Source organism: Dermacentor silvarum, chromosome 7, assembly GCF_013339745.2.
Source record: "Dermacentor silvarum isolate Dsil-2018 chromosome 7, BIME_Dsil_1.4, whole genome shotgun sequence".
Taxonomy (NCBI): Eukaryota; Metazoa; Arthropoda; class Arachnida; order Ixodida; family Ixodidae; genus Dermacentor; species Dermacentor silvarum.
Window position 1 is genome coordinate 79,808,635 of NC_051160.1, and position 9,372 is coordinate 79,818,006.

Consider the following 9,372-nt stretch of genomic DNA (forward strand, 5'->3'; position numbering starts at 1 on the left):
AAGCCTCAAATGGAACACGTGCTTGTGTTATTTGGATGATGTAGTAGTGTTTGCACCAGATTTTCCTACTCACCTTCATCGCTTGGAGCAGGTTTTACGCTGTCTCAGTGACGCTGGCCTCCAACTCAATCTGAAAAAATGTCACTTTGGGGCACGAAAGCTGACCATTCTCGGACATGTCGTATCGAAGGATGGCGTTCTCCCCGATGCCACAAAGCTCCGTGCTGTTAAAGAATTCCCACGGCCGACGACTCTAAAAGACTTGCGTAGTTTCATTGGCCTCTGCTCGTACTTCCGCCGCTTCATTCGAAATTTCGCTTCGATTATGGCACCGCTGACAGAGCTTCTTCGGGGAGACCCCAATCTTTCCGCATGGTCACCGCTTTGCGACGAGGCCTTCGCGATGCTACGGCGCCTGCTTACAACACCACCGATACTGCGCCATTTCGATCCCACTGCTCCCACGGAAATCCATACGGATGCTAGCGGCGTTGGTCTTGGCGCTGTGCTCGCCCAGCGAAAGCCCGGCTACCAGGAATATGTTGTTGCTTACGCGAGCCGCACTCTCACCAAAGTTGAGGCGAATTATTCAGTCTCTGAAAAAGAATGCCTAGCGATCATCTGGGCCATTACAAAGTTTCGCCCATACCTGTACGGCAGGTCCTTCGATGTCGTTACCGATCACCACGCACTTTGCTGGTTGTCGTCCCTCAAGGATCCCTGCGGCCGCCTTGCCCGGTGGGCACTGAGGCTCCAAGAGTACGACATCCGTGTTGTCTACCGCTCCGGCAAGAAGCACGCCGATGCCGATGCTCTTTCGCGCTCGCCTGTCCACGCCGAAATTGTCAGTGTCTCCGTCCTAGACGACCCAGTTCCCCCATTCGCTTCTGTCGACATGGCTTTGGAGCAGCGCAAGGACTCCTGGATTTCATCTTTGATAGATTACATCTCTGATTCACCTGCACGCCCACCATCCCGAGCGCTCCGCCGACAAGCTTCGCACTTCGCTATCCGCGACGGAATCGTCTATCGCCGTAACTACAGTTCCGACGGCCGCGAATGGCTGCTTGTCATACCCCGGCAGCTCCGCACTGATGTATGCGCCGCTTTCCACGCCGACCCTCAGTGTGCACACGTTGGTCTCTTCAAGACCTACACCAGACTACGTCATAGGTTTTATTGGCGCGGTATGTAAACATTTGTGCAAAAGTACATTCGCTCTTGCACAGAATGTCAACGCCGCAAGCCTGATCCTTGCCGCTCTTCTGGACCAATGCAACCTTTACCGTGCCCTTCGCGACCCTTTGACCGCGTTGGAATAGACCTATACGGGCCTCTGCCATACACAGCTGCTGGCAATCGCTGGGTCATTGTAGCCATAGACCACCTCACGAGGTATGCAGAAACGACCGCTCTACCAGCCGCGACAGCTCGTGACGTTGCCTCCTTCTTGCTTCAACGCTTCGTTCTCCGTCACGGGGCCCCCCGCGAACTCCTGAGCGACCGAGGTCGCGTCTTTCTCGCCGATGTCATTCAAGAACTTCTCACTGAATGCCGCATTATTCATCGCTGTACCACCGCATATCACCCGCAAACAAATGGATTGACAGAGCGGTTTAACCGAACTCTTGGCGACATGCTTTCGATGTATGTCGCCTCCAACCACACAAACTGGGACCTCATCCTTCCCTATGTCACGTACGCCTACAATACGGCACCCCAGGCAACGACGGGCTTTTCTCCCTTCTTTCTTCTATACGGCCGAGAACCGTCATTTCCGATTGACACTATTCTTCCTTACCGTCCCGACTTATCAGAGGGTACACCGGTTTCCGAAGCCGCCCGGTATGCAGAAGAATGTCGGCAACTAGCTCGCTCTCAAACAACGCAAGAACAAGCGCTACAGAAATTTCGTCATGACGACGGGCGCCCCCACAACCAATTTTCGCCTGACGCTCTCGTTTGGTTGTGGGTGTCTCCTACTTCGACACCAGGTGTCTCCTCCAAGTTTGTATCCCGATACCATGGACCCTACCGGGTTCTACAGCAAACTTCTCCGGTGAACTACGTCATCGAACCTCTGACGCCCCCTACGGACCTGCGTCGCCGAAGCCGCGAAACTGTCCATGTCGATCGGCTCAAGCCGTATCACGAGCCCTTCGTCCTTACGACGCCTTAGGCCTCCTGTGCGGCTCCGCCTTCAGCGAGGGGGGGAAGATGTAAGGAAGAAGAAGTACGCCGTGCAGAGCTCCGCAGCCGGATTGCCAGCGCTACTGAAGTGGGGCTCGGGCTCGACGCTGTTCCTGGTGCGCCTGGCTAAGCCTACGCAGTTGTGTCTTCCTGTCGGCGTCCTTCGTGTCGTCCACAGCCGTGCCAGACTTCTTTGTCATAATATATATATATATATATATATATATATTGTGAGCGCAGTCTTGCGCATATCGTCGTCGTCATCTGTACAAACGACTCATCATCTTGTGTGAGCGCTATTTGTGCATATCGTCGTCGTCATCTGTACATACGACTCATCATCATCTTTTGTCTCGTGCGGTGCTTCGTCTCTGACTCGGGCGACTGCTCGGAAATAAAGGCATCGCATCGGTCGACGTCTCACAAGTGGTGGAGCGTGCTTCGATTCCCACGTCCTCTTACTTTCCCGATTCCCCTGGAGCTCCGGTCCGGTCGTCGTTTGCTCTCGCCTACCAGGGTGATGGCAGAAACCAACCCATCCACCAGTGCTGCTACCACCTCTGCTCAGCCAGCTGGGCCTACCTGGACGGTGAACACCACACACCGCGATCCTCCCGTCTTTGCCGGCCTCCGCGGCGACGACGTGGACGATTGGCTCGATCACTACAACAGAGCCAGCGACGCCAACCATTGGGACGACACGCACAAATTGCGGTATGTCTCCTTTTACCTAACCGAAGTTGCGAAGACGTGGTTTTTTAACCACGAAAGTGACTTTTCGGACTGGCCATCGTTCACCCAGCAATTTCGCCAGATATTCGGCATGTCGTCTGGACGCTCCGAAATCGCGAAACAGAGGCTGGCAACGCGCGTACAAGACCAGGACGAGTCCTATACATCCTACATTGAGGACGTCCTCGCTCTCTGCCGCCGCGCACAGAGTGACATGGCGGAAGCTGACCGCGTTCGCCACATACTGAAGGGCATCAACACAGTCGCCTTTAATGCTCTCGTCATGCAGAGCCCAAACTGCGTTGGTGATATTATCACAGCATGCCAACGTCTAGACACGCTCCAGTCTATTCGCCTGCCACGCGCCTCTTGCGACCCTCGTCTCAACGGTGATGCTGAGTTGCGAGCCCTGATACGCACGCTCATCAGGGAGGAACTTCACGGACATCTTTCGGGACCTGCGACGCTTGCGACCGTTCGCCCCGCTCCTTCTGGACTGCGTGACATCATCAAGGACGAACTGGCGTCGATGACAAACGCCCAAATGGACAAGTCTACTGGACCATGTCGTCCAAGTTATGCTGAAATTGCCTCCCGGCCTCCTTCGGCCGTTCAGTCTCCACCTGCCGAAGGTTACCGCGACCCCCTAGCTTCGCTGGCAGCGAATACTCCTGCACAGCCGTACTACTCTCCGTGGCGGTCGTCGCGCCCGGTTTGTTTCTACTGCGGTATTCGCGGCCACATTTCTCGCTACTGCCGTCGGCGTCAGCAGGATGAAAGGCGGGGCTATGCTACCTTTGAGCGAGACAGCGCACCTAGGTTTGATTACTACGTTCCCGGGCGTCACCCAGGTGAAAGGCGAGGTTACGCCAACTTTGAGCGAGACAGGACACCAGGGCCAGATTCCTACGTTCCCGGACCGTACACAACCTCCTCTGGTCGCTCTCCTTCACCTTCCCAGGACATGGCTCGAGCATCCCGCTCGCCCCGGCGTCGCTCTCCTTCACCTTACCGCCGTTCCTCATCGCCCTTGCGCGCTGCTTCCCATGTTGTGGACACCCGCTCGGAAAACTAGAGGCTGCAGTTTTTGGAGGAGAAACTGCATCGTGTCGGACTGTCCCAATTCCTCCTGCTCGCCCCGCCAATTTGCTCTCGGTTTGTGTGGAAGGTGTTTCCGTCGACGCCCTTGTAGATACTGGAGCCGCTATTTCTGTTATACATCGTGAACTGTGCTTTCGTCTGCGAAAAGTGCAAACGCCGTATGTTGGTCCGGTCCTATGTGGTGCCAATGACGTTCCCATCTTTCCTACCGGACAGTGCACAGCTCGCGTTCTGATAGACGGTATTCGTCATCATGTGCAACTTGCGGTGCTTTCGACGTGCGCTCATCAGATTATATTAGGATGGGACTTCCTGTCCGCTGCTTCTGCACTAATTTCGTGCGGCGACCCAAGGATTCACATCAGCGACACCGAGACTTATCCAGTTTTCGATTCCCCGTGTCCCAACCTTATTGCAGCAGCGGATTTTCTTATCCCACCAGACGAAGAACGTATTCTTACCGTTGGGTCAACAGACATTGTCGACGGAGACGCAGTGGTTGTACCTTCTCAGCGTTGCATTTCTCGAGGACTCGCGATCGCTTCTTGCTTGGTCCGGTTCTCGAGTGGCTATGCCAGCCTCACAGCCTTTAATACGACTCCTGAGCCACTACTACTGCCGAAAGGGTCTACTGTCGCCAAGCTCGCCGACGCTGCGCCGGTATGTGTCGTCAGTGTTTCGCCTGCCACATCTTCCGCGCATTGTACGCCCGCAGAAGGCCACACTAGTGCTATTAAGGCCACCTTGAGTGCAGATCTCAATCCGGCCCAGACCAATGCACTCCTCACCATTTTAATGAAGCATGAAGCTTGTTTTGACGTTTCTTCGCGAGGCCTGGGTCAGACCACTGTAACTACTCATCGAATTGAAACAGACGGCTCTCGCATCATTCGCCGTCGCCCGTACCGTGTGTCACCTTCGGAGCGAAAAGTTATAGAAGAACAAGTGAACGACATGCTGACACGCAACATTATAAGGCCTTCAGCAAGCCCTTGGTCTTCTCCTGTTGTGCTTGTTAAAAAAAGGATGGTTCTGTGCGCTTTTGCATCGATTATAGGGCGCTAAACAAAATTACCCGTAAGGATGTTTATCCAATGCCTCGTATTGACGATGCTTTGGATACCTTACAAGGTGCCGAGTATTTCTCGAGCCTCGACTTGCGCTCCGGATATTGGCAGATTCCCATGCATGAGCCAGATAAAGAAAAGACTGCGTTTGCTACACCTGATGGCCTTTTCGAATTTAACGTGATGCCTTTTGGACTGTGCAATGCACCAGCTACGTTTGAACGTATGATAGATACAGTACTCCGTGGCTTAAAATGGAAGACCTGCCTTTGTTACTTGGACGACATTGTCATCTTTTCGTCGAGTTTCTCCCAGCACCTACAACGTCTAGACCAAGTTCTCGCGTGTCTAGCAAAAGCTGGTCTCCAACTCAATACTAAAAAGTGTCGCTTTGCAAGCCGAAGCATTAAAGTATTGGGCCACGTCGTCAGTAAGCATGGCATCCAGCCTGATCCCGATAAAATCGCTGCAGTACTGCAATTTCCGCCACCAACCGCACTTAAAGAACTCCGCAGCTTTCTAGGACTGGCGTCCTACTTCCGCCGCTTTGTCCGTGACTTCGCCACCATCGCCGCTCCTCTACACAAACTTCTGACTTCGAGCGCGTCCTTTGTGTGGTCGAACGACTGTGAAGCCGCCTTCCAGACCCTCAAACGAGTTCTCACGTCAGGGCCCGTGCTCCGTCATTTCGATGCAACGGCCCCGACTATTCTACACACTGATGCCAGTGGGCATGGAATTGGCGCTGTCCTGCTGCAGCGGAATCAGAAGTCCGAAGAGCAAGTCGTGGCTTATGCAAGTCGTGCTCTTTCTCCTGCTGAGCGCAACTACACGATTACAGAACAGGAATGCCTCGCCATCGTGTGGTCAATACAAAAATTTCGTCCCTATCTCTACGGCCGCCATTTCACAGTTGTGACCGACCATCATGCTCTCTGTTGGTTGTCGTCCCTGAAAAACTTGTCTGGACGCCTCGGCCGTTGGGTACTGCGCTTACAGGAATATGACTTCACTGTCACGTATAGGTCCGGCAAACAACATCAAGATGCCGACGCTTTGTCGCGCTGCCCGCTGTCCCCAAACGCCCATGCTTCACCTTCGGTATGCACGTCACCATCTAGCCACACGTCTCAGCACACGCCCAGTAGCCCGGGACAGTCAGTTGCCTCAGTTGACTTTCTCCCGTCTACTGACCTCGTCTCACTCCAACGTACTGACCCATACTGCCGTACGCTGATCGACCGACTTACTGGCTTGGCACGACCCCCCAACAGTCGCTTAAGACGACAACTTTCGCGTTTTAAGCTTCAAGGTGGAGCGTTATTTCGATCAATCTACCATCCTTCCGGTAACCGATGGGTACCAGTCATACCTCGCTCACTTCGACTCCAAGTATTAGAAGCATTTCACGACGACGCGACGGCTGGCCACTTGGGCTTTCATAAGACCTACGACCGCATCAAAACGCGTTGTTTCTGGCCGGGCCTTTCCACCTCTGTCGCCAAATACGTTGGATCCTGCGCGTCATGCCAGCACAGAAAACGCTCGACATCCCTTCCAGCCGGTCCTCTGCAGCCTCTACCATGCCCGTCCACCCCCTTCGAAATTGTGGGCATAGACTTGTACGGGCCCCTCCCACTCACGCCCGCTGGTCACCGCTGGATCGTTACCGCAGTGGATCATCTAACGCGGTACGCTGAGACAGCTGCTCTTCGCTCTGGTACTGCCTCCGAAGTCGCCGAGTTTTTCGTGCACAGTATCGTTTTGCGCCACGGCGCACCTCGTGTCCTCCTGAGTGATCGTGGCAAGACGTTCCTATCGCATGTCCTACGTGAAGTCCTCCAGGCCTCGGACACCGCCCATAAGACCACATAATCGTACCATCCGCAAACAAATGATCTTACGGAGCGTTTTCATCGACCTTTGTCTGACATGATGTCAATGTATGTTCGACCCGATCACACCAACTGGAACACCATCCTACCTTTTGTGACGTTTGCGTATAATAGTGCCGTCCAACGTACAACCAATTACAGTCCCTTCTTCCTTGTGTACGGTCGTGCGCCGTCTTTCGTCTTGGACACTACACTCCTTTCAGCACCTGCTGCTCCATGGGCGTCTCTTCCTGAAGAATTTGCAGCTCGCATCTCCCGGTGCCATGAAATTGCCCGCGCCAACACCGCTACCATTCAGGACAAAAGGAAACTTCGCTATGATGCGACGCGTCGCGTTGCTTCGTTCCGCCCAGGCGACGAAGTTCTTTTGTGGACACCTGTTCGCGCACCGGGGCTCTGTGAAAAATTTCTCCACAGATATCTCGGCCCCTACACCGTTTTGCAACGAACTTCGGCCGTTAACTACCGCGTCACTCCTGTCAGCTCAGCTACTGACCGCCGTCGCCACACTACGGAAATCGTTCACGTATCTCGCTTGAAACCCTACATGCGCCGTACCTACCCTTTCTAGCCTGCGGTCTTGCTGACCGCTTTCCTGAAGGGGGGGAAGTTAGTGTGAGCGCATTTTGCGCATATCGTCGTCGTCATCTGTACAAACGACTCATCATCTTGTGTGAGCGCTATTTGTGCATATCGTCGTTGTCATCTGTACATACGACTCATCATCTTTTTTTGTCTCGTGCGGTGCTTCGTCTCTGACTCGGGCGACTGCTCGGAAATAAAGCATCGCATCGGTCGACGTCTCACAAGATATATATATATATATATATATATATATATATATATATATATAAAACAACGCATCGCTACACAATATCAGCCATGGTGTGATCAGGCAAGGGGACGCTACAAAAGATGTGCGATAACGTCTGTGTGGTCCTTGCTGGGTTCGTCTGCCAGAACGTCTGTCTGCTTGGGTGCTGCTTTGTAAGGAGGTCTTCATTACGTTATTTTCTCCCTTCATTACTTTGCAAATTGCTTATGTATTTGTCACTTCAGTCGTAAGTTGAGATTTGTCGCATTGTGCTCTTCGGCGCAGAGAGCTTTTTTGTGTTCTTCACTTCGCACATGATGTTCGTGGATTGTTTCACATTATGTAAGAAACAGCAATTTAGAATGTTGCCCAGCACGTTTGCGAGAAAATCATTTCTTGGCGGGAGAAAGTGAGTCGGCACACGCCGGTATACGAAATCTGAATTTAATCCACGTGTATGCAGTTGTGTGAAAGAATGCAGTTATGCTTAGGATCGTTATTCGTGGCGTGCATAGATTGCTTGAAGCCTTTGTTACGAGCGCAATTAAAGAGAACTTGCGAACGGAGAAGAATGTTTGTAAGCTGCGGCTACGACGTATTCTGAATAAACACTCCTGCCTCAGTAGCGCATGCATGGCACCGAAGGTTGCTTTTTTTTAGCTGCGACAATTGCACGTGACGCTCTTCGCGAAAAGGCGACCAGAAGCGCGTAGGTGAAAATTTGTACGAAGGCGGGAGAGAAGACATAACCGATACTTTATTTTTCAGTTCATGCCGTCCGTAGTCAAGCACTACGGGAATTATTGCTGTGTTGCGTGGTGCAGTAACAACCGTAGCACAGGGAGAGAGCGTGGTTGGCTGACAACTGCAGTGAGCAGCCTTCATTCCTTGTCTGCTATGCAGCGCGAAACTACCACTTAATAAGAAAGGTTAGGCTTCAAATAACGAACGTTGTTTTGTTCTTTATTGCTAATGCTGCCTACTGCAGTTTTACTGTTCTGTGGGGGTTTTTCATAATATCGCCTGTTTATTCCTTTTGTGAAATTTATTGTCAACATTTGGCACCTGTATTGGCATGCCTTGCACTTTTCAGTGCAACCATTCTTCTGTGCTTGCCTTCATCTAACGTTGCGAAAAAAAAGTGTGCATGTGCTTACTGAGAATATGGCTTGAAAATAAAATGTTTCATCTCTTCCAACACTTGTCATGTTTATTTAAAATGTCTGCATAAACACAGAGTGGCATCGTGTGCTTGCTGCTCTGGCGGTACAGCTTACACGAAGCTACTCGATGCCTGCAAGCAACGTGTTAAAAAATCGAAATATTGCCTCCGGGATGAGCACTCGCACGGAAGCGCTCTTGGAGGCCATGTAATTTTTCTAATCACAAGAAAATAGCCTTCCAGATTAGTTTTTCTGCGGTCCCAATCAGCGAGTCTGTGTAGATTACACACACCGGCTAGGTGCGTTGCGAACAGAAATCGGCTGCAGGGGCCTATGGAAGTGTCCTCTCTTATCCTTGTATATGTTCGCTCTTTCCGCCTCTTTTGCAGCTGACAGCAAGGCGCCGGCTC